Here is a 24,753-nt window from a genome sequence, read left to right as displayed (position 1 = left end):
GAGGTGTAGCCATAGGACTTAGGCTCCTGTTGTCTCTCTTGTGTGTGTGGGTATATGTGGTCGCTTCAATTGTGTCTGACTCTGTGACCCTATGGACTGTAGCCCGCCAGGTTCCTCTGTCCATGGAATTCTCCAGGCAGCAATACTGGAATGGGTTGCCATTTCCTCCTCCAGGGGAAATTCCTGACCCAGGGATTGAACCCATGTCTCTATGCCTCCCACATTGACAGGAGGGTTCTTTATCACTAGTACCACCTGGGCTTTCCAGGCGGCTCAGTGGATAAAGAAATCACCTGCCATGCCGGAGACACAGAAAACATGAGTTGGATACTTGGGTGAGGAAGATCCCCTCGAGGAGGAAATGGCAACCCACTCCAGTATTCTTGCCTGGAGAATTCCATGGACAGAGGAGCCTGGTGGGCTACAGTCCATAGGGTCACAGAGAGCCAGGCACGACTGAAGTGACTGAGCAGGCAGGTAGTCCCTCCTATCTCCTCCCTTCCCCAGGGTTCAGCCTCTGTCCTCATGGAATAAGATCTTGGTTGTGCCACTTTCTGGATACTGTGGATAAGCCCATGACCACTCTGGGCTTCCCTTGTGGCTCAGCTGGTAAAGAATACGTCTGCAATGTGGGAGACCTGGGTTCAATCCCTGGGCTGGGAAGATCCCCTGGAGAAAGGAAAGGCTACCCACTCCAGTATTCTGGCCTGGAGAATTCCATGGACTGTATAGTCCATGGGATTGCAAAGAGTTGGACACGACTGAGCGATTTTCACCATCACCATGGTGTCTCTGATACCCTGTGTCCTTAACTGGGCTGTAGTATTACTTACTTCACACATTTGTTGGGAGAATTAAACTATGAGCGGTAACGGAGATGAAAATGTCTTGCTCCCAGATGGCACTCATGGTATTTTTCTACTTGTGTACATGGGTAGACAAAACAATAGAAACATATACAATAGGTGTGGTAATATACCTACTTGCCTATTATGTATTTTTTAGTGTCTGACTTGCTTTCTAAACATTTTTTTCATAAGCATTTTCCAATCTCATTAAAAACACCTGCTCTACATTGCTTTTGATAGTTGCATAATATTCTAACATCTGGTCTCACTGTAAGTACACCTAACCATTTCCACATTGTGGGCCATGTTGTTTATTTTTAATTTTTTTTTATCAAGGAGAGTTTTGAGGTCAGCCCAGCCTGATTTTGCCTTAAAAATTTTTTTAACTCATTTGCAAGGAACATGGTTTTCATTATTTTTGCTTTGCTTTGTTTTGTTTTCTGCTTGGGATACTTATAATTTATTTTTTCGTTTCTGTCAAGCTGTGCATTTCTTTTTATTATTACTAATTGTGCTTGGTACAGCATATACCATTTTGTTTTGCAATCTTAGATCTTTTTTTTTTTTCTTTTCCAGTTCAGGAATGTTCTACTATAGATTCGATTGGCGTTTCAGTGTCACTACTTTTTAAAAGACTTTTTAAGGATCACATCTCTTTTCTTTTTGTGAATTGGATCACTTTTCTCTCTTCCTCATACATGCCATCTGCAGTCTCATTATTTTCAACTTCAGATTCTGAAAGATATATCTCAAATTTACTATTTCTCTGAAAGTCAGCTTTCTGTGGTATAAATTCTGCTCTTTATTACTTCTGATGTAAACTGTGATTCTAAGAGTACATTTACAGTTTCTTGGCCTGCTTGGATATCTCAGCCAGACATCCCTTCATCTTAGCTTGCATTTTGCTTTATTTTCCATCTTCTTTCCTCTTCTAGAAGCCATGTTATCTTATAATTTATCGAGAACAAAATATACAAGTTTTCTGAGAATTTCTTCAATTTTTTTAAGTAAACAAATTTAAAGACATGCCTTTTCTCCATATCTTTGGGACACACTTCTACTACAGCAATACCTAACAAACTATCATCCATGGGCCAAATCTGGTGCATTCCCTCTTTTGGTAAATAAAGTTTGATTGGAACTCAGCCATATTCACTCATATGTTGTCTATGGCTGCTTACTTAAACCCTACAGTGTAATTACGACAGAGACTGGGTGGCCCCCCAAATCCAAAATATTACTCTCTGGCTTTTTTTATAGGAAAAGTCTGCCAACCCCTGTGATAGTCTCCACTGTTAAATCACTGTTAAAGGAAGAAGTTATTTCTAACTCTATCATTTGACCCTGGAGGGCTATCTATCATGCTCTGTCTGGAGATGCTGATAAAGTTTGTCCTCTCAGATTTAAGTTAGAGCAAGGAGCATACCATCAAGATACTTGTGGGAAACAGATAGCACAGTCATACTGGGTAATTGATAAAAGATTCATTAACGGACTATTTCCAAAGAGTGGGAAGAGTTCAGGGACCCCATAAAGTGGTGATGAAGGACCCCAAGTCTAGCAGCTTACTACCCTAGTCTGAAGGATTAAGGGGAGGAAGAGAGGGATACCACTAACCAGAGAGAATAACTGAGTGGAGAGTTGCCTGATCAGAGCTGTGTCTTTGGATTTCCCCAGCGGTCCAGCTGTTAAGACTCCACTGTGATGAGCGTGGCTTTTTTTACTTATTTATTTTTATTTTCGGCTGTGCTGGGTCTTCATGGCTGCTTGCAGGCTTTTCTCTAGTTGCAACGAGTAGTGACTACTCTCTAGTTGCGGTGCGTAGGCCTCTCACTGCAACGGCTTCTCTTGTGGGGCACAAGCTCTAGGACACACGGGCTCAGTGGTTGCAGCTCCCAGGCTCTAGAGCACAGGCTCAGTCGTTGTGGTGCATCGGCTTAGCTGCTCCGTGGCATGCGGGATCTTCTCGGACCAGGGATCGACCTCATCTCTCCTGCACTGGCAGGCAGATTCTTTACCACTGAGCCACCAGGGAAGCCCTGAAATGGGCATAGGTTTGATCCCTGCTCAGGGAACTAAGATCCCTCATGTCCTGCTGGCATGGCCAACAACAACAAAGAGAAGAGTCGCAGCTTTTAATAGAGAGATGCCTTTAAATCACAATGACTAGTAGGGAGGAAGCCAGAGTAACAAAGGTTCTTATCTCACTCTTCTCTCCTAGGGCGCCCTGCTTCAGTTCAGTTCGGTTCCGTTCAGTCACTTAGCCACGCTGGTGCCTCCCAAAGGCGGAAGTCAACCAGAAACCGGGGGACAGAGGATTCATTCACTGCATCTCACACAAGTCTGTCTTCTGGGGGCACAGCTCATAGCAAGTGAGTGAAAGACATCAGCTCTTGGAGTGTGTGTGTAGGCTCTCAATCAGAGCTATCTAAAAGAACTTTCTACAATGATGGAAATATTCTGTACCTATATTGACTAATATGCTAGCCACTAAGTGGCTAGTTCTAAGTGACTGTTGAATCCTGGAAATGTGGCTACGAGCTTAGAAACGGGATCTTTAATTTTAACCAATTTTAATTTAAAAGCTACCTACAGCTAGTGCCTGTCCTATTGGACAGAACAACTCTAGGTGGATGTTTGCTTTCCAGTATGCACTGCATGCTGTGTATTTTGCTGGACTGTCCCAGGATATTTCATTCCCCAGTTCTATAACTATGAAATAGATACTTCATTTATGAGCATTCTGAGATAGTCTCTCTCTCGTTTTTCCAGAAATAATATCTGAAAACTCACAACCCCTAAGGAACATAACTTCTGGGCTTCCTTTTATGACTTTGTCTGCCTAACATCCCACTTTGGACTTCTTCCCCTTTTCACCTCTGTGTGGTCCTATAATAGTCTCTTAGTTGAAATAGAGAAGCATTCCTGATGGTCTCAGAGAGAATGATTTTTAGAAAACTCTTTGAACACAGTATAGGGTGTCTGGTTTTTAAATCAGCAAAGTTCTGGAGTCTCTGCCTGTGAACTAAGATTTGACAGTACCTGTCAGCCTTAAGATTCTTCTTCAGAAATTAAGATGAAATTAAGCCATCAAGAATGGCTTAATTTTATCAGTTCCCTTCCACCATTAGAATTAGTAAAACTTTCGCTCAGAATTAGAGATCTGGCAGAAATTAACAGAACATTGTAAATCCACTATGAAAAACTGTTAGTCTCCTAGTAATGTCTGACTCTTTGCAACCTCATGGACTGTAGCCTCTGTCCATGGAATTCTCCAGGCAAGAACACTGGAGAGGGTTGCCATCCCCTTCTCCAGGGGTTCTCCCCAACCCAGGGATAAAACCTGGGTATCCTGCACTGCAGGCAGATTCTTTACTGTCTGAGCCATCAGGAAAGCCCAAGTCAACTATATTTCAAAAAAAAAAAAAAAAGAATTGGAGACTTGGTTTATAATTCTTCTTACTCTGAGAGTGTTCAGGTGTGTTTTCGTGTAAAACTGGAAGAGGTCGTATCAGGGACTGTCTGTGTGGCTTCTATTAATCCCAGAGTCTCCCCTCCCAATTTTTTCTTTATGATTGTCACAGTTGCTGCTGAAAACAGAGCATGATTTTGAATGTGCATAATCTCAGATCTGATGCAAAATTAATATCAATTGCTTGATTTTCACACTGAGACATTAATTACTATTTGTTTTGCATTTGCATTCACAGGTATCTGTGGAGGGAAATTAGCATACTCTGTTGTTAGACCATTATTAAGATGACAGTTGGGAAAATATTTGAAAAATATTGTCTTTCCTTGTGTTTTCCTTTTTGGCATTGCTGTTATTGTTTTTTATCTTTCTGGTGACTTCTGTTGGTTGCATGATTTTGAAATTTCAGATCATTCATGGAAACCATTCTGGGACATTTGTACTTAAACAAAATCCATGGTGTTGGAACTGGGGCTTTGTAATGGATTTTGCATTTGTGTGCAAACAAGACAAACCGGTCCCACCTTTGAAAGCGGGTGAATCAGAGGCAACCAGGTAATAATCTTTTGTTGCTTAAATCTTAGGAGAGGCACATCGAACACTTGCAGCTGGGTGCTTCCTGCAGCTGGGTCTGTCTGTGCTTGGGCTGAGAAGAGCACACAAAGAAAACGATGATCTTTCCATCATCATCTTTAGAAGGATCCTGAAAAGGATCCAGTGAGACCACTGGACTCACGTGACCTGGTGATGCCACTGAGCAGCTGAAGAAACATGAACAAGTCATTTTATTTTCTTACCTGTGAAAATGGTACTCACCCCCAGGGTGTCATGGCCAAGCTCAAGTGAGATGAAGCCAATTGTCAGCTCTGGAGAACCACACTGACTTGACAGGTGACAGCAACTTCAGTTGCCAGTTCTGTTATCTTATTTGGTCTTTTCCTCTGAGGATGGGGCTTCCTTGATAGTTCAGTGGGTAAAGAATCCACCTGCAATGCAGGAGACCCCAGTTTGATTCCTGGGTTGGGAAGATCTCCTGGAGCAGGGATAGGCTACCCACTCCAATATCCTTGGGTTTCCCTTGTGGCTCAGCTGGTACAGAATGCCCGCAATGCAGGAGACCTGGGTTTAATCCCCGGGCTGGGAAGATCCCCTGGAGAAGGGAAAGGCCACCCACCTCAATATTCTGGCCTGGAGAATTCCATGGACTGTATAGTCCGTGGGTTACAAAGAGTTGGACGTGACTGAGCGACTTTCACTTTCACTCCAGGGATGAGATGTGGGCATACTCTCCTGGATGTTCACCTTTCCGCCGTCAGGCCACCCATGGTCACAGTCTTCAAGTCCCCGCTGGGGTGAGTGGGCTCTGACGACAGTGCTTTCCTGCCACTGCGTGGGTTCCCTGTGACCATGAGCTGCTCAGTTGAGGAAGACAGTCTTTCCAGGAAAAAGAGAGTTTTCACATTCTTTTTCATCATATTAGCGAAAATTAATTCTTTAATTCTATACATTTATGGGACATCTACTCTGTTATGTAGAGGGTGATTCTGGTTCTTATCCTTCAAGACTGATAGTCCAAGGCAACTCAGGATGTGTGTATTTCCTCCCAACCTGGAAAAATATGTGGATTGATGACTTGATTGATTGATCCAGTGATTAACTGACCATTTGTTGAGACTTTAACGACTTAGGTGCTATGCTGGACACAGGGGATGTGAAAGTGAACATGATAAAATCTCTACCCTCAGAGTCACCCAACTCTTTGGATGCTTTGTGGGGTTAGTCACACACTCAGAGTCTGAGGTGCCCTTTCTCCTCCCAAGAGATTCTGGTCAGGCATCTGGATTTTGAATATATATTTTGAATAAGCCCCTTGATGAAGGAGAGAAATCTGGAAACACTGCTCTGGAGAATTCATTCATTCTCTCTCTCTCTCTCTCTCACACACACATGCGCATCCCAAGATCAGTGTGAGAGAACCAGAAAATGTTTCTCAGAGTTGAAGTTTATCTGCTTAGGAGAAACATGTTCCCTGACTCCACCTGGCTTCCTGGACTGCCCCTGCCCCCACCTCCCCACCACCCCATCAATATTTGGTCAAATTGCTCCTGTCTCCAGCAGTGACATTAGACATAGATTCAGTTCAGTTCAGTTCAGTCACTCAGTTGTGTCTGACTCTTTGTGACCCCATGAATCGCAGCACGCCAGGCCTCCCTGTCCATCACCAACTCCCAGAGTTTACTCAAACTCATGTCCATCGAGTCGGTGATGCCATCCAGCCATCTCTCCTCACAATTCTGAAGTTCCAATAGAAAACTAAAGTCCATGTTTCCTTCATAAATATGCACATTTTTTAACGAAAAAATGCAGATAAATATTATTATGCATTATACCATAGTTTTGGCCCTCTTATCAGTAAATCTTTTGGAAAGGAAGTTCGCTTTGAATTGCTGTTTGATTTCAGGTTCTTTTGGCACACCACCAGTTGTGTAACTGATATATTATTTTTAGATATAATTTTAGCAATGGCTTTTTAGCAACCCTCATTCTGTAACAAGTACCCTACGAAGCACATACTGTGCGTTATCTCGTTTAATCTTTGCAGCTAACTCATAAAGCTAGTATTAGTATTATTTTTTCCATTTAGAGCTGATGTGACTGAGGCTTGGAGAGATGGCTGTCTTGCCCTAAGTAACACTTTCAATGTTGGCATTGCTAATTTTCCACTCTTACAAATGGCACTGAGAAGCCATAAACCTTTGGATATAAACCTTTGACCATGGGCTTGATTAGTGCCTTATAATTGATACCTAGAAGGGGGATACTTCTGTGACTCTGGGGCTCATCTGGACAGACCCTGTTCCCATTTTCTCCTCTCTTGGTGGTCTTTGTGGTCCAGGAACCCAGGGTTTTCAGAGCTCCACAAGTGCTGTGCCCTTGCCTTTCTGTACACTCTTCCTGCCACAAAGAGAGGGACATGAGCTGGGGCTCCCGAGATTCACCTTCTCAGCCCCGATGTCCCCTGATGTCTCTTTGGGCAGTGACATGTAAAGGCCAATAAGATCAGGTCAGGGCGATGCTGTGACAAGGTGTCAGCACCAATGGCTGTACCCGGATTGTGACAGGCACCTGGTCAAGCTTTCTCCATGACCCCTGGGTGGTGATTGACAAAGAGCATCAGTCATCAGAACAGCCAGTCCGAAAGCAGAAGGAAATGTTAAAGGCAGCTGTGAGAAGCCCCCCAGGCCTTCTGCCACTGTGAGCCCCGGGGGACATTGTCAGTGGGGAGACCTACCCAGGTTGGGGCAGCAAAAGGGGGTTGCCTTTCAGAGTAAGACCAGAGTTAAGGCCAGGACAGGCTGTGGATATTTGCAGATGCGAAGGTCTCCAATTCTTGGAGGTTCCCTCCTGCCATCATCAAACTCATTTAAAAGGCATTTGCAACTCAAATTAAAGATGCAAGTTGAGATGCATTCAGTAGTTGCCACCTACGTTATTTTTCAGGCATCTGATGAAAAATTATTATTATTTTTTTGTTTTACTTTTTCTTCTAATGACCTACTGGAGCTGTGTTTTTTAAGGCTGTAATATTTTTGGAGGCTGTTGAATAAAACTATAAGCCTGAGTCTGTAATACTTGCAGGGACACCTCCCCACTCCACCCCTGCTGCCGCCACCCTCTCATGATCTTTCAAGAAAGGGATCTGCTGGCTTCTTCGTGACCCAAGTTCAAACCCTTCCTGTGGGGCCTTCTCTGCTCAGCTCCCACACTCATCTTGTATCTCCTTCCTCAGTACTCTCCTAGCACTGAGCTTTCATCAGCACTTGGGGGAGATTTCAGTTCAGTTTTTACCATATCTGCCTCTTCTACTGGAACCTGAGCTGGGACTCTCTCACGTCCGAATCCCAAAGACTTAGTGACGGTGCCAAGTGGTGCCTAGCAGGATCTCAACAAATACCCACTAAATGCATGGAAGAAAAGGTGAATGGCTCGAGCTCTTAAGGATGTCTCTAGCACATGTCTCCCTGAACCAGTGAATCAGCATTTGTTAGCAACTTAAGAGCAAATTCTTCGGTTCCTACTCTAGACATACTGAGTCAGAAGCTCTGGACTGGCATTAGCTCCAGGTGAAATCCATGCACTGAAAATGGAGAACCATCTAGACTCGGGCTTCTCAAACTGCAATGTGCATACTAATCACCTAAAGATCTTTTAAAATACCGTCTCTGATTCACTGGTTTGGAGAAGGACCAGAGGTTCTGCATTTCTGACAAGTTCTTTGATAATACTGATGCTGGTCCATGGACCACACTTTGAGTAGCAAGGCTTTTGTCTACCCCAGTGAGCTGATTCAATGCCAGGCATGGAGAAAGAAACCTGTACTTGGACAGTGATGTCAGTTCTCTGAGCTTCACTCTCCACATACACCACATAGAGATAATGATGTTTATACTTATTGAGCTAATTATCATGGATAAAGGAAATAATATATGCAAAGCACAATGCTTGGGGCATAATAAATGCTCGGTAAGTATTTTTCCCTTCCTTCTCCCCTCTCTACATGACTCCTTTTCATTTTTTCTTTCTCATGGAGATGTTAAACTTCTTAAACACAAAGACTACTCTTATCTTTCTAATGCTAGCCAGTAAGGGTAGTTATCTGAACTATATTAAGTAAAGAGAAAAACCTTTAAAATTTCCTCCAATTTTTCTTACAGTCCTTTAGGGTTTGACAGACAGGATAAAAAACGATGGGGTGAATTCACAAGAGGTCAGAATGAGGAATAGAAAGAAAGAGGTTTTCTTCTAGCAGGCTGAGACTCAGGGAAGCAGAGCTAAGAGAACACCCATGTGGTTCAGAGCCAACAGCTGTCTCCCAGGCACCCGCCGCATGCCACACTGCCCAATATTTGGGCACATGGCCTCACTGGGATGCTGGGGAGGAGCGGATGGAGGAATGGAATGTGGGGGCCTCGGAAACACCTTCCTAATTGTGATCATTTGTCTTCCTGCAAGACACAAACCCTCATTTGGACTTGGCTGGGGATTGCGTAGGCAGGGGAGGTATGGGACATGGTGGGGAGGAAGTCGGCATGAAATTAATTCCCTGCCTTTCCCTTCTGGAATGCCAATAATGTGCTGAGGACAGTGGGCAGTGCAGTTGGCTGCCAGCCCACCTCCCCATCCTGGGCTCAGAGCCTCTGAGTCTTTTTGTTTGGGGGCACAAGGATCGCCAAGCCCCTTGTATATCACAACCATCCCGGGGAACTTGGCTATCTTCCCTGTGACCCACCCCCCACTAGGGTTTCTTTCATAACAATACTCAGAAGATCATTGGATGGGGCAGCAAACATCAGTGACAAAACCCAGGGGAACCTGTTCCAGATGGCAACATTTTGACCAATCAGAGGGTCTGGGAGCCCATCTGCACTGCCCAAAGCTCGCCAGAGCCTCACACTGTTGCACCATACTGCTTCCCCCAACTCCCTTCAATGTCTCTGGAGCCAAAATCTAAACTGGCCAAGGCATCTGGGACTTTATTTTGTCATGTACTCGATGGCTCTGAATCAGCATTAAAACGTTTCTCACTTAGATTTGTTTCACATTTACATGAGCTTATGTTTATACCATCTAATGGTAGGAAATGGGCCTTGGTAGGTTCCAGGCAAAGGCTGTCATCTGATGGGTGGGGCCATGCAGTGCACGGAGTCCAGGTGACCCGCCTGAGATCCCTCGGCCACATGGCCCATGTAGGACCAGCACTGCCTCCGAGACCAGTGCCCTTTCAGTGGCACCGCAAGGAGGGCACACTCAGCTTCAGCTTCTGGGAAGACCTGCTCACATTATTTTCCCAGGAGTCAGCTAGGGATTGTGAAGTTCGAGCTCTATAGACAAATGATTGCAGGTGTTTCCCCACTGCAGGTGCTTCTAGAAACCAGATAGAAAAGTCTATGGCCCATGGGGCACTGCTCACCTGTGTGAAAAGGAGTGTCTAGTCCCTGGTCCAGGAAGCTCTGTGCTGACTGGCCAGTGAGAGAGATGAACAGAGAGGAAGAGAAGCCGCCAGGAGCGTGGGAACCAAGCTCCCAAGAAGACTCAGTGGGGACAGGAAGGACTAGGGAGGGACCCAGAGAGGTGTTCTCATGCTGGTTGGTGTTTCCAGTTAAGACAGTGAGGGCTCCTTCACATCGGCATCTACTAAGTAGCGCAACATCTATGTGTGAACAACACATATATGCATACACACATATATCTGTCCACAGAATTTTTCTGTTTTAGAGGTAATGCATGCTTGCTCTTGATAACTTGGAAAATACAGAAAATAGGAGATGGGGCTTCCCTGGTGGCCCAGTGACTAGGACTCCACACTTCCAATGCAGGGGGTGGGGGTGGGGTTTCCAGGTTTGAGCCCTGGTCAGGAAACTAGATCCTGCATGCTGCACCTAAGAGTTCACGTGCAGTACTGAAGATCCCACATGCCTCAGCAGAGATTGAAGGATCCCGTGTGCCACAACTAAGACTCGGTGCAGCCAAGTAAACAAGCAAGTAAATAAATACTTTAAAAACATCAAAAACTAAAAAAACAGAAAGGAGGAGAGAAAAGGAAATCACTCATACTTTCAACAGAGATGAACATTCTTAACCTCGTAGGTACATTCCCGTATTTTTCTCTGTATCATTTTACCCAGTGGAGTCCATACTGAGTCTGTTCTTTTACATCTCACTTGTTTCTCTTAACAAGTGCATTTTCTTTATGGTTATGAATTGTTTATCCACAGTCCCCTTCTGAATGCATAGCAGTTCACCACTGTTTGCTTATCCTTTAGACAATGATTGGACCTTTGGATTGCTTTTGAATTTTTCACATGATAATGTGAAAATAAAAACCAAGTTCATACCCAGAACTTTCATATATAAAGAGTTAATCATAATAAGGACCTACTGGATAGCACAGGGAACACTATTCAATATTCTGTAATGGTCTATATGGGAAAAGAATCTAAAAAAGAGTGGGTATATGTGTGTGTATAGGTTAGTCACTCTGCTGTGTGCCTGAAACTAACACAACAGTGTAAATCAACTATACTTCGACAACAAAAAAATGACTGTACCCAATAGCTAATAGAGATCATAATGGTATTGAGTTGTTTTCAGAAGAGATTTTTTAAAATGGAAGACAAATCAATCAAAGGTTGATCAAGTTCCAGATGTGCTGGCAAAGTATTTATTTAAAGGGTAGTTCCAATTTTCCATCCCATCAGCCCTGGTTGAGAGGCACATGAAGGGATCTGAGTTGCTATCTCGAGATATCAGAGCATGTGGGGGCAGTTCAGAGGATGGAAGTTCTGGGTTTGTGCTTCAACAAGTTCAGCTTCACCAAATGCAAGCCTAACACGAGTCATTTAGTCTTTATGGGCTTCAGTTTTCCCATTGTTGAAATGGAGATGTTAGGAAATTCCCTGGTGGTCCAGTGGCTAAGACTCCATGCTCCCAGTGTAAGGGGCCTGGGTTCAATCCTTGGTCAGGGAGCTATATTCTGCATGCCACAACTAAGAGATATAGTGTGTCACAACTAAGATTGGTGCAGTTAAATAAATAAATAAATAAACAAACAAACAAAATCCCCCCCCCCCCACAGCCCCACAATGGAGATGTTATATGGCTCCCTTATAGGGTCATTTCCAGAATTTAATGAGTTCCTGCGTGTGACATGCTTAGAATGGTGTGAGTAGTAAGCACTCAACAACAGCAACTAGTAAAGATAATAATAACAGCCAGGGTCTCAAAGGCCCAGACCCCTGGTTCATGCTCTTGGTAGTTGCAGGGAGCCGGGGCTGACCCTAGGCTCAGGGAGTCTGGGCACACGCCCTCTCCTTATACGTTCCGCTGAACAAATTCTTATAATTTAATCATGACTTTTAAGGTTTGGAATAGTGGCTTTTACATTTTCCTGAAGCATCATTGCCGGCTGCTCTGTGTTACACTCCCTGTTTATATTGCAATGCAAATTATTCCTGGTGGAGAGTTTACAAACTGCACTTCCATTATTAATAGGGTTATGATTTTCCCCATTCCACTCTTATCTCTATTGCCTGTGTCATACATAATTCATGCTCACGGCCCTTCGCTGCTCTCAGTGCCAGGGCACAGCGGTCTCTCCCTTCTTCCGAGGACAGTAATTGGTATTCAGTGAGAGTGCAGTGGCCGCAGCCCCCGCCTCAGGCTCTCTCTGAAGGCGTTCCCTGGAAGGGCTCACTTGCAGGGGAGGTAGAAGTCCTGGACAACGACGGTCTAGGCTTGAGATCCAGTGCCCGCTGAGGTCTGAATCTTTAGGCAGACCCACGTGGGGCTTCCGGGGTTCCTAGCACAGAAATGGTTGGTCAGAAGGGAACCTCGGCTGAGGATGGGTTGCCGGATGACCGGGAACACTGAACTGGCTTCTAGTGGGGTCTGAGTGTACTTGTGGGAAAGGCAGGTTCTCCATCCTCACCGCATATTCCCCATTGCTGCTGTTTAGTTGCTAAGTTGTGTCCAACTCTTTGTGATCCCATGGACATGGCTCTGCTATCCATGGGATTTTCCAGGCAAGAGTACTGGAGTGGGTTGCCATTTCCTCCTCCAGGGGATTTTCTGGACCCAGGGTTCAAACCTGCATCTGTTGCATTGGCAGGCAGGTTTTTTTTTTTTTTTTTTAAACCATCTGAGCCACCAGGGAAGCCCATCACTTATATTTGGGAGCTAGCAAAATGATACAAATGAACTTATTTACAGAACAGAAATACTTATAGGAAGCAAACTTATGACTATCAAAGGGTGGAGAGAATAAATTAGGAATTTCTGATTAACAGATACACACTACTATATATAAAATAGACAAACAATAAGGATTTACCATATAGCACAGGGAACTGTACTCATTAATTTGTGATGTTGTTGTTCTTTTGCTAAAAGTCATGTCGAACTCTTTGCGACCGTGCAGACTGCAACACGCCAGGCTTCCCTGTCCTTCACTATTTCCTAGAATTTTCTCAGATTATAACCTCTAATGGAAAAGAATCTGAAAAAGGATATATATATATATATACACACACATACAACTAAATTGCCCTGCTATGCACCTGAAATTAACACAATATTGTAAATCAACTATATACTTTAATTAAAAATATTTACACAGATTCTCAGAAGTCAAAGCTAAAAGTACAGAAAGGTACGTATACTCAGAAACCCATATGTTAGCGCACACACACACACACACGGACTCATCCACACACCTGTGGACAGAGGCACATATAAACAAACACATATATAACTAGACACCGGCGTAAACACACACAAACGCAGGCGGTGCTCACTTCCAGGAAACCTTGCTTCCTCCCCGACGTGCTGGGTGCGTGGAAAGCCACAGCCAACACACTCAGACCCACTCACTCCTCAAGGGCCCTGAGCTACCCACTGAATCATGAAGCGCTTTCCTGTTTCAGTTTATTTTCTTCTGGCAAAGGGAGCAACTTATTTCCAAGAAGTGGAGCCAGGGGAGCTTTCTGAGCCCGCGCTGCGGCTGTGGTACATTTTGGTGTCCTGTCCTCCCACGATGCTCTGTTTACACAGCTCCTGTTTCCCCGGGGCCCTAAGAGGCACCACCTCTGAGTTCCACCCAAAAGACAGTTGCAGTCTTTACAGCTTCTGTTTGTTGGCTGTTTGCAATACCCCTCTGGTCATTGCCAAGTTTAAGGGGGTGACATTTGCTACCCTCTTTTTTTGGAGGTCTTAATTCTAAGCTCTGGGAGCTGATAGCTGGCTTCAAGCCTCCTCTTTACGCCAGGTCTCCAAGAAAAGTGTCCTCCTTGGCCACCTGGAGCAGTCACTTTGTGCTAGAGAAGCTCCTTTCCATGAATTAACCCTCTCGAAGACAGGATTGTTTGCTGGTTTGTTTTCTGTTGTCTTCTTATCAGGAGCAGTGCCAGGCATACAGGAGGAACTTAATGAATATTTGGAGGTGCTATTGTTTTTTTTATAAATCTTTATTGAATTTGTTATATTTTCATTTCTGTTTTCTGTTTTGGTTTTTTGGCAGTGGGGCATGTTGGAACTTAGTTCCCCAACCAGGGATTGTACCAGCATCCCCTGCATTGAAAGGCAAACTCTTAATAACCACTGGACCACCAGGCAAGTCCCAAAAGTGCTATTGTGTTTTCTCATTTTACAGATGGAGGAACTGAGGCTTACAGTGGTACCAACCTCAAACCTATATTTACGAGGTGAACATGAAATTGAACCCAGGTAGCTGGCCCCACAGTGCAAGCTCACAACCTCTGTTCTGTGATGTCAGGAGAGATTGGACTTGCTGATCTTGGGAACCGTGTAACTTCTGATTTATGCCACAGTTCCTTAGAGGTTAATGGAGAGCCCAACTCATGGAAGCTGAACCCCGTAATCAGGGTTATTGGGTCACTCCTCTGACTAGTTCCACCGGCTTTTGGGGTTTTCCTATTCCTTGTCTGTCCAAGTCTGGCTTAGTCTCCACCCAGAACTTCCTGGGATCACAGTTTCCAGTTTCTCAGAGACGAAAACATACTCAAACCAAGCCCAGTTGAGGGTCTACTCTGGGCTCATTAGGAAGGTCTCATCCTTGGGAACTCAATGGCTGTGTGATGGTGCAGATTGATTTATTGATTGACTGATTCATTCATTCAATGCGTATTTCCCATGTCATGGGTCTCATGTGATGGAGACAGTGTTGAAATAGATGTAGCCATTTTTCCCTAGAATTGCAGTCTAGTGGACGGAACACACACAGGACTGAATAAATCCTGGGGCATGAGACGAATGCAATAAGGAGGCTGGGGCACATTAAAGAGAAAAAATGTCTAACTTCAAATTTTCAAACTACAGTGAGCAATAGAATCACCTTAAACTATAGATTCAGGGGCTCCTGATATTCCACCTTGGAAAGTCTGGGAAGAGGTCCAAGAATCTACATATTATCCATCTCTCCAGGCAATTCTGGGACAAGTGGTCTGGGGTGGAAGGACCACACACTGAGAAAATCTGTACCAAGAAGTCAGAGAAAATTTCAAGGGGACAATACTGTACTTTAAAGGGTGGATTAAGATTTGTCAACAAGCAAGAGCAGAAAAGACCTTACAATGCTATAAAGTAATTTTTAAAATATATGTTGTAAAAATAATCAAATGATGAAGAAATAAATGAAGTAAAAAAATAAAAATGACTCACTCAGGGCAACCAATGTCCTTAGATTAGTATGCATCCTATGAGATATTTTTCTATTAACATAAAAAATTTGAGTATAACCCCCACGCATCCTTATAGTTACATCTGTTACTCTGTTTGTGCATTTACAGATATGGCTTAGGGAGAGGGTACCACCGTCACCTTGGCCTCCACTAATGCTGGAACGTATACTGATACCCTCAAGATGGTCCAGCACACAGTGGTTTCCTTTTTTTCTGTTCTCCTGGGCTTTAAAGGATTCTTCCTCTTAGGTCCTCCCTATCTTCTGTGCTTTAAAAAAAACAATACAGCAACTTCCATTTTATTTAGTTTATTTTATAAATAACTTTCATTGAAGTATAATATATATGTGTCTGTATCCTAAGTGTGTGTGTGTGCCTGCTCAGTTGCTCATTCGTGCCCAGCTCTTTGCCACCCCATGGACTATAGCCCGCCCGCTCATCTGTCTCTGGGATCCTCCAGGGAAGAATATTGGAGTGGGTTGCCATTCCTTTCTCCAAGGGATCTTCCTGACCCAGGGATCAAACCCAGGTGTCCTGTACTGCAGGTGGATCTACCATCTGGGCCAACAGGGAAGCCCACATATCCTAAGTATGCTGCTGCTGCTGCTGCTGCTAAGTCACTTCAGTCGTGTCCGACTCTGTGTGATCCCATAGATAGCAGCCCACCAGGCTCCCCCGTCCCTGGGATTCTCCAGGCAAGAACAATGGAGTGGGTTGCCATTTCCTTCTCCAATGTGTGAAAGTGAAAAGTGAAAGTGAAGTTGCTCAGTCGTGTCCAACTCTTAGTGACCCCATGGACCGCAGCCTACCAGGCTCCTCCATCCATGGGATTTTCCAGGTAAGAGTACTCGAGTGTACATTGCCTTCTCTGTATCCTAAGTATACAGCTACTCAATTTTCTGCAACTGACTACATTCGTGTGACCAGATCCTAATCATGACAAAGAATGTGAGCAATGACCCATTCAATCCCACTCATTGTGCCCCACTTCACACTGGGACTCAGGAGAATTTGGGGTGGGATGAGGGATGGATTTGAGATCCAGATATGGTACTGTACACCAGGCCATTCCATTTTCCTTTTGTATGACTTCCTCCAAGGTGTTCACTTTGAACTTCTGTCTTTGAAGGATGCTCCCAAAGGTCACACAAAAAGGGCTTGGCCGCAGCAGGGGCAGATACAGAGCCGATGGCTCTAAGCAAAGTCCAGAAGATCAGTCCTAGGAGACAGGAGACGAGGCCGTCTGGAGTGATCCTCAGAGTGGCTCAGACAGTGCTGATGTGTGGATCTCAGTCAGTTCCTGTGCCATCTTGCTGCTTCTTTGCACAAACATGCCACTGGAAGCGCCCAAAAGGCTTCTTTGAGTTGAGTTCCAGCGCAAATGGCCCTTCTCTCCCTTCCTCCACTCCCTGCACCAGCCCCTTTCAGATCTTGGGGAACAATCTCTTATGTTCTTTGAGGCTTGTTTCTTCTTGAACTTCTTGAATTGTCACAGTGAACTCTGGGCCCTGGAGTCCTCTAAAGATTTTATTTAATTGTATTTCATATATGTCTTTTTCTCATTTTTAAGGAGTACATACTTGTAGAAAAACATGCTGATTATAAAGCAGCATACAAAGGCTAACTCCTTATTTGCTCACAGTTCGCCCTTCTCATTGCTCCGGGAAACTACCCTGAGCAGAACTGATGTGTGTACTAGATCTGTCTCTTTATGTCTCTCTCAGTTTTCGCCAACAGTGGGATCATATTATCCGATTTTACAATTTTTTTTTTTACTTCTCTGGCATTAACAATGATCCATGCACATTCTTCCAAATAAATCTGCTTCATCTCTTTGCCCATACAAATCTACTTTATTCTTTTTAACAACTTCTTAGAGGTTAACAGATTGGATGTGCCACAAATGACTTAGCTCTTCTTTTTGGCATTTGAGTGGTCCCTACTTTCGTTATGACAAACAAGGGTGACGTTAACATGTTTTACATGTATCCATGTCCGAGGACTTCAATGGGAAAGAATCCGGAAGTTTGTTGGCTGAAGGCAAAGCACATCTGCTTTTTAAATGTTGTGTGGCAGTGACTTATGCTCTTATCAACAGAGTAATGCCCAGCCTCTTGTCTCTCTTTAGCCTCTGGGTATTCTAAGTCTTGTAAAATGTTTAGCAATTTTTAGGTGGAAAAGATTATCTTGTTCTAATTTTTGTTCCTCTGGGTGCTGATAGCATCTTTCCAAACTTTTTCTTTTAAATATAAACTAGCTTTTTCAAGAAAAGAGTCAAGGGATGAAGTTGTGAGGACCTGGAATGTTTGGGGAACTGGGAGAAAGTCTGTGAGTCTGAAACTTGAGGTGCATGGGTGGAGAAGATGGTGGAAAAGTTGGCAGAGGCCAGGTCACTGCAGGGTGCTTCCCAGGTAGTGCAGTGGTAACAAATCCACCTGCCAGTGCAGAAGACCCAAGAGACACAGGTTCGATCCCTGGGTCAGGAAGATCCCCGGAGTAAGAAATGGCAACGTGTTCCAGTATTCTTGCCTGGGAAATCTCATGGATAGAGTAGCCTGGCAGGCTACAGTCCATGGGGTCACAAAGAGTTGGGCACGACTGAGTGACTGAGTATACACTTAAACAAACACACAGATCATAAAAGGCCATGTGTGTCTGGGTAAGGAGATGGACATTACCTTAAAAGCAATGGGAACCAGTAAGGCTTTTCAGAAGGGTGGTGGAATGATCAGATTTGTGTGTTAGCATCCCTGCAGGGATTAGATCGGAAGGTGGGGGAACGAGATAATGGCTATTCGTGGGAATGGGCAAAAGAAGTCATGTTCAAGAAGCTTACTGACTTTCTTAATGGCACATTTGACCTGGGTTAGGTGGGGGTGGTAGTGGGACTTGGCCCAGAAGAAGGTCAGGTCTTCTGAAGGATTATTTCAACTTTTTACAGCTTCCACTCAGTGAAGGTGACACCAGGCCCATCACCATTGGCCATGGCCTCTCCTGGTCTAGTCATCTGGATGCTGGAAGCAATGCCACTAGGGTCTTCTAGTTCCAACAAGGTGTGGGCTTTGGGAGGGCTTTCTTCCCTCCTCTTGGCAAAGACAAGCTCTATGCTGCCCCTACTGGATGACGATCTGAGCTCAGCTGACTGCCTCTCTTCTGTGATGCTTTGAGTTAAACCTGCAAAGCCATCAGTTTGGCTGCATACATACCCGTTTGGGATGAATGGGCTATCGTCCTGGGAGTTTAGGAGGTTTACACTCAGTCTCAGCCCTTGAGAAACAAATTATGAAGATAAGGCCTATGTCCATGAAATGGAGATTCCATAGCTACAAAAGACAATGCCCTTAAATCCCTGGGGCTTCAGACTAAACAGGAGTGATGGTGGTTTGTGTCTTTATGCAAATGTATGTGCAGGTTTTTCATGAATCTCGAGGCCTCCCACCCGACTGATTCCCGTTCGACACCTCTTGATTCTTAGACATCTACAACCTAATAGGATAAAGATCAGATGTTTGGTTATTTTTTTCCAACCAACACCTACCAAGCCTTCTCCAGTTTTGGACAGTGGTGCCATGACCCGTCTACTTGGCCCAACCAGAAAGCTCGCAGGGTCTCTGAACTCCGAACTCTCAACTCTGAACCCTCTTTCATTCCCTTTAATACTTCATCCTATAGGTCATCTGTATAGACATCCCATAGATGGTTCCTCCTAAAATAGCTACAATCCTCCCACCTTTCTCCATTTTTATCACCATGCTGATCCAAGCCACCCGCATGTCTCAATTTGGAGAGCACAGTAGACTGACCTTGTCCTTCCATTTCTGCCCACCTACAATCTACTCCTCCTATAGCAACCAGGCGATTAAAACACAGAATGGTTCATGCTACTCATGTGCTTTAATCCCTTCAATGGCTTTGCATTGCTGTGAGAAAAATAACCTTAACTTCTTGCTTAAGAGACTATTTGATCTGGCCCCTGATAACCTCTTGGACTTCATCTGGGGCCAGTCTCCCTAGCTTGCTGTTTTCACTTCCTCAAAGAAGTCAGCCCCTTCCCTGTCCTTTGACTGCTCTTCCTTGTGCCTGAAACCCTATTTCATATGCTTGACTCCTGCATGGGAGCCCCATCTTCTTTAGGGTTTCAGGGAGGCACTTCAAGACCACCCTATTGAAGGAGAAGAATCAATCACTCTTTAATCTCAGCATCCTGTTTTTCCTTCATATTGTGTCATTTTCCCTTTCATTGTAGTATAACATGCACACAGTGAAGTACCTTAAGCCTATGAAATTTAAGCTTACAGTTCCATGAGTTTGTCTGCCTTCCTGGCCTTACCACCAGCTCCTTCATCAGCACTCATATACTTACTGTTATTTCTCTGATTTGCAAAGAGAAAAGATCTGATAATATACCATTAAGGCATTATTATGGAAAAACAGATACTGACCACTGGTTGAGTGTATAAGTTCTTACAACCCCTTCAGGGAGCATTTTCACTCTACTAGATGTTAAAACACACATACTTATTGAGGCAACAATTCATCTTTCAGAAATTAATCCTACAGATACATGCTTATCTATGCATGAAGGTAAGTGTACCAGATATGCATCACACCACTTCAGAGTGGGAAAATGTTGGAAACACCCTAAGTTGCTGCACAGGCGGTAGCTTATAGAAATTGCGGTGTGGTTATCCCACGGAATACAATAGAAGCTGTTAGCAAGAATATATGATGCCGTGGGAAAACCCTCATGCTGGGTCAAATGGGAAGAGGTGTAGGACTATGCAGATGGGTAGGGCATTTGCATAAAGGGAGGGCATGTTTAGCTGTCCATACCCGGGTAGAGACCCGTTAACCCCAGAAACTAGTTAGAGTTATTCTTTAGGGAAGAGAATTCGGGAACTGGTGTCTTGGGTGGGAGGGAGATGTTTCCTATTACATCTTTTTGAACTGTGGGACTTTCTTCTTCCTATATATGTGCAACACCTTTTGAAAAACATAAAAAATAAAAGTCTCCAGACTCTGAGGGACAATGTGCAACAAGAACAAACTCTGATACTTCAGGCCAGGGTGGCAAGGACGACTTGGGCTGACTTGGTCTCCAGGGCTTGGAGGACAGGCTGACTGACAACTTGGCTTTCAGGGCGCCCTGGAGGGGTTCTCTGGGGGAAAGCAGCTTCCCAAAGCTGCAGTGGAAGCCAGAAGAGGCTCTGTTGGGGAACCCAATCAAGGATGTTCCCTAGGGCATGTTGTATGGGGTGCCTGCACCATTCCCCTCAACAATGTATGTCATCCTTGTCTCAGATGGAGGCATGGTCAGTAAGCATGGCCCAGGAATTGTCCTTTCCCAGTTCCTAGATCCACTGGTGGGCAGTTTTCTTTTTACATAGAAAGAGGTCAAAGCTTCAGAACAAACACTTGCTCCAACAGGCAACCAGCTGTCCTTCTGCTCGGCTGTCAATGACCGGAGTGAGGATCAGGGGCTTGGGAGGGAGCCAGAGGGGAGTTTGAGTCACAGAGCAGCCACGAGCAGCTGTGTGTCCTTGGGCAAAGCAGAGCTTTGTGCCTCAGTTTCCTGTTTCGTAGCCTGGGATCAGAAGTCTTGCCCAGGTAAGGGAAAAATCAGATGACATCTGCATGCTTGTGTGGTGAAAAGCCAAGGCTCTGCAGATGGGCAATTTTTATTCTAGAATGCATTGCTTTCCTGGGACTGCCATATCAAATTACCACAAGCAGGGTGGCTTAGAACAACAGAAATGTATTCTCTCATAGTCCTGGAGGCTGGAACCTGAAATCGAGGTGTCAGAGGGCTGTGCTATCTTTGGGGGCTCTAGAAAAGAGTCCTCCATTGCCTTTCTGGTGGCCACAATATTCCTTGTGACCGCCTTGCTCCAATCCCTCCTCTGTCTTGGAGGCTTTCTCTTTTTCTCTCTGTGGTTTCCTCTTTTATCCTTGGGTTTAGGGCTTTCTGGGTGGCTCAGCAGTAAAGAATCCATCTACAGTGTAGGAGATGTGGGTTCTATACCTTGGTTTAGATCTCCTGGAGAAGGAAAAGAAAACCCATTCCAGTATTCTTGCCTGGGAAATCTCATGGACAGAGGACCCTGGTAGGCTACAGTCTATGGGGTCACAAAGAGACAGAAGTGACTTAGCAACTGGACAACAACAGCAACAATATGGGATTTAAAGCCTATGTGGATAATCCAGGATGATCCCATTTCAAGATTCTTAATTTAATTACATCTCCGAAGACCCCCTTTTCCAAAGAAGATTACACTCACAGGATCTGAGGGTTAGGACCTGGGCAAGGTTTTGGGGAGGCCACCCTTCAGCCCATATAAGCAAAGAAAGTGGCCATAGAAGCCACCAGGTATGTGTCAAGATCTGACTCCACCCGTGTGCCACATCATGGCCGATTCACAGAAGGTGTCAGGTCAAGTTGCATTGTGTCTGAGCCACGTGGTATGGTTATAGTTGTGACAGAAGGCATGACAGCAGCTTGCATTTGTTTTTCTCTCCTGTCCTCTGTCACCCAATCAAACCAACACTAACCTTACTTGTGGGCAAGGGAGGTGGCCCAGCACCATTTTGTAAATGTCAACCATTGATTTATAGCTTCATGGACATTTGAAACTGATGAAGGACTGTAGTCTAGGTAACAGGATTTCATCAACATTAATTTTCTGGCTTTGATATTGTATAACAGTGGTAAGATACTATCACTGGGGGCAGCTGGACAAAAGGTTCAAGGGACTCCATATACTATTATTAAATTATTATTGCTGCTGTTTACAACTATATTATAACTTCTGGTGAGTTAATAATCATTTTAAAATGGAAAGTTGAAAAAAAGTCAAATAACTTGATAATATTCAAAACTCTCACCAGAAAAAATAACCTTTATGGGCCTTTCCAGATTAGATGGTAGAAGGCTGCCCACCTCAAGTCCTAGCCTGACATGGGCTGAATTACTACTGCCAGGGTGACCTGGGATTCCCATCCTCAGAGGCCACTGGGAAGCAGCCTCACCCTGGCCTAGACCCATCCCCACCCCGGGCCTCCTGGCAGCATGTTCGACCTCCTCCCTGGGAAGGCGGTCCTGCCAGGCCCTCCCCAAGCCTCCCCAGGCCAGGGCTGGCCAGGTTTGCAGAGACATGGCTAGGTTGTCCTGGCACCACCTCAGCCTGAAGCCCAGGCTGAGCCCTGCTGTTGCTGCCACTTGCACACAGCTCTGGCTCCTGTGGGCCTCTCCCTTGTGTTTCCCTGGAGGCACTGCGGCCTCAATGACCCCCTCCTGAGTCAGAAGCTCTGGGCTCCTCGGAGGCCTTCCTCCGGCTGGGGGCCGGCCCACCCTACCCTGACTCTGGTTGTCATCCGCTGCATGTCCCTCCTCCCCTTCCTCCTGCAACAGCATGCTTGGTTGCCTGCCTTCCTCCCCCAGCAGACTCCAGCTTCCACCAGTCTGGGCAAGTTGCAGGCACCTTCCCTGGGCCACTCTTCCAGTTCTTCCTCTCCTCCCTCCTCACCCACATGGAAGCTGGCCATGAGTTCTATCGTGTGGTCTGCTGGTTTGGTGCCCTAGGGGTTATAGACTTGGGAGTCCATGGACAGACTCAGGGGACTCTAGAAACCCCTGAACTTGTATGCAAAATGCTTGCACATTTTCCCAGGAAAGAAATAGATTTGTAGGTGGATCCAAGGCCCACAGATAATTAAGACTCTCTGAAGGGGCTGTAGCCTAACTATCAGGCATTTAGTCTCTGGTATCAGCTGGCTGGACTGAGATACTGTTTCTATCAAGTTAGTTCATCCCCATGCCTCAGTCTCCTCTCATGTAAAATGAACTAAATGAGAGCCTTGATCATGTCCAGAGGCGATATGGAGTAAGTGAAAAAGTCACATCAAGTTCTTGGCACCTCCCCAGGAAAACTTAGTATAGATGCTCTGTTAATATTTAAAAATTAATTAGTTAACTTTTGGCTGCACTGGATCTTCACTGCTGCCTGCGGGCGTTCTCTAGTTGCGGTGAGTGGGGGCTACTCTCTAGTTGTAGTGCACAGGATTCTTAGTCTGATGTCTTCTCATGTTGCAACCTGTGGGCTCTAGAGCTCAGGCTGAGGGTTGCAGCACTCAGGTTAAGTTGCCCGGCAGCATATGGGCTTTTAGTTCCCTGACCAGGGATCGAATCCATGTTCCTTGCACTGGCAGGCAGAATTTAGCCACTGGACCACCAGGGAAGTCCAATGATCTGCTATTATTTTCATCTGTCTTGAGCACCTAGGATCTCCCTTCATACTTATAACAGTCATGTGGGGTAGCAGTTATCAATCTCCTTTGAGAGACTTCCCTTATCCCACATCACACAGGCATGAAAAGGCAGAGCTGGGATTTGAACTCATAGCTTTCTTTCTTTCTGCTATACATTACTGTCACTCAACCCAAAGAGAATGAGAAGAGGTAAAGGTGATGGGCTCAGAAGGTGTTTTGTATTTTAAAACCCCTTTATGTGTTCTGGAAAGTCTTCCTGGTCCTGTTTTCTGAGGTGTACCGTGTTTGCATAGGGTAGTAATGAGACAGGACAAAATCCTAGAATGGCCTGACTCCAGGAAATCCTTTGCCTTTGGAGATGCTATCCCTCACTTTACCTAAGGTCTATCTGGTCATTGGTCCAAACCCATTACACATGACACCTGCCCTGGGAACTCCATCTCTGACCTTGTCGGTACTTGCTGCCTTTCAGCACTGACCTTCTTTTATCCTGTCATTTATTACACTGCACTGTGACTTCTTTGATGATCCTCCATTCCTGTCTCTTCAACAAGGTAAAGTTTGTGCTAGAGGCACCTTTTTGCCCTGTGTGCTCAGCTTGGTTCCTGGTATCTAATAAAGGTCTGACGAGTGGGAATGAATCCTCTCTATTTCTTATCAGGATTAAATCCTAAGTCTTTACCTTAATCCACAGACCTTGACTGAAAACCTTGCCCTCTACTATGGATGCATCTCGTGCCAATGTCTATCACCTCATGAGCCCAGACATAGTTTCTCTTTCACTTTTTAAATGCTATAACCTCTCTTGCTTTAGAATGTCCATAGTTCTAATCACAATTTCAATGTATTTGGGACTTCTCTGGCAGTCCAGTGGTTAAGACTCCAAGATTCCAATGCAGGGGGCACAGGTTGA

This window comes from Odocoileus virginianus, chromosome 9, assembly GCF_023699985.2.
Source record: "Odocoileus virginianus isolate 20LAN1187 ecotype Illinois chromosome 9, Ovbor_1.2, whole genome shotgun sequence".
Classification (NCBI taxonomy): domain Eukaryota; kingdom Metazoa; phylum Chordata; class Mammalia; order Artiodactyla; family Cervidae; genus Odocoileus; species Odocoileus virginianus.
Note: the sequence above shows the minus strand (reverse complement) of the source record.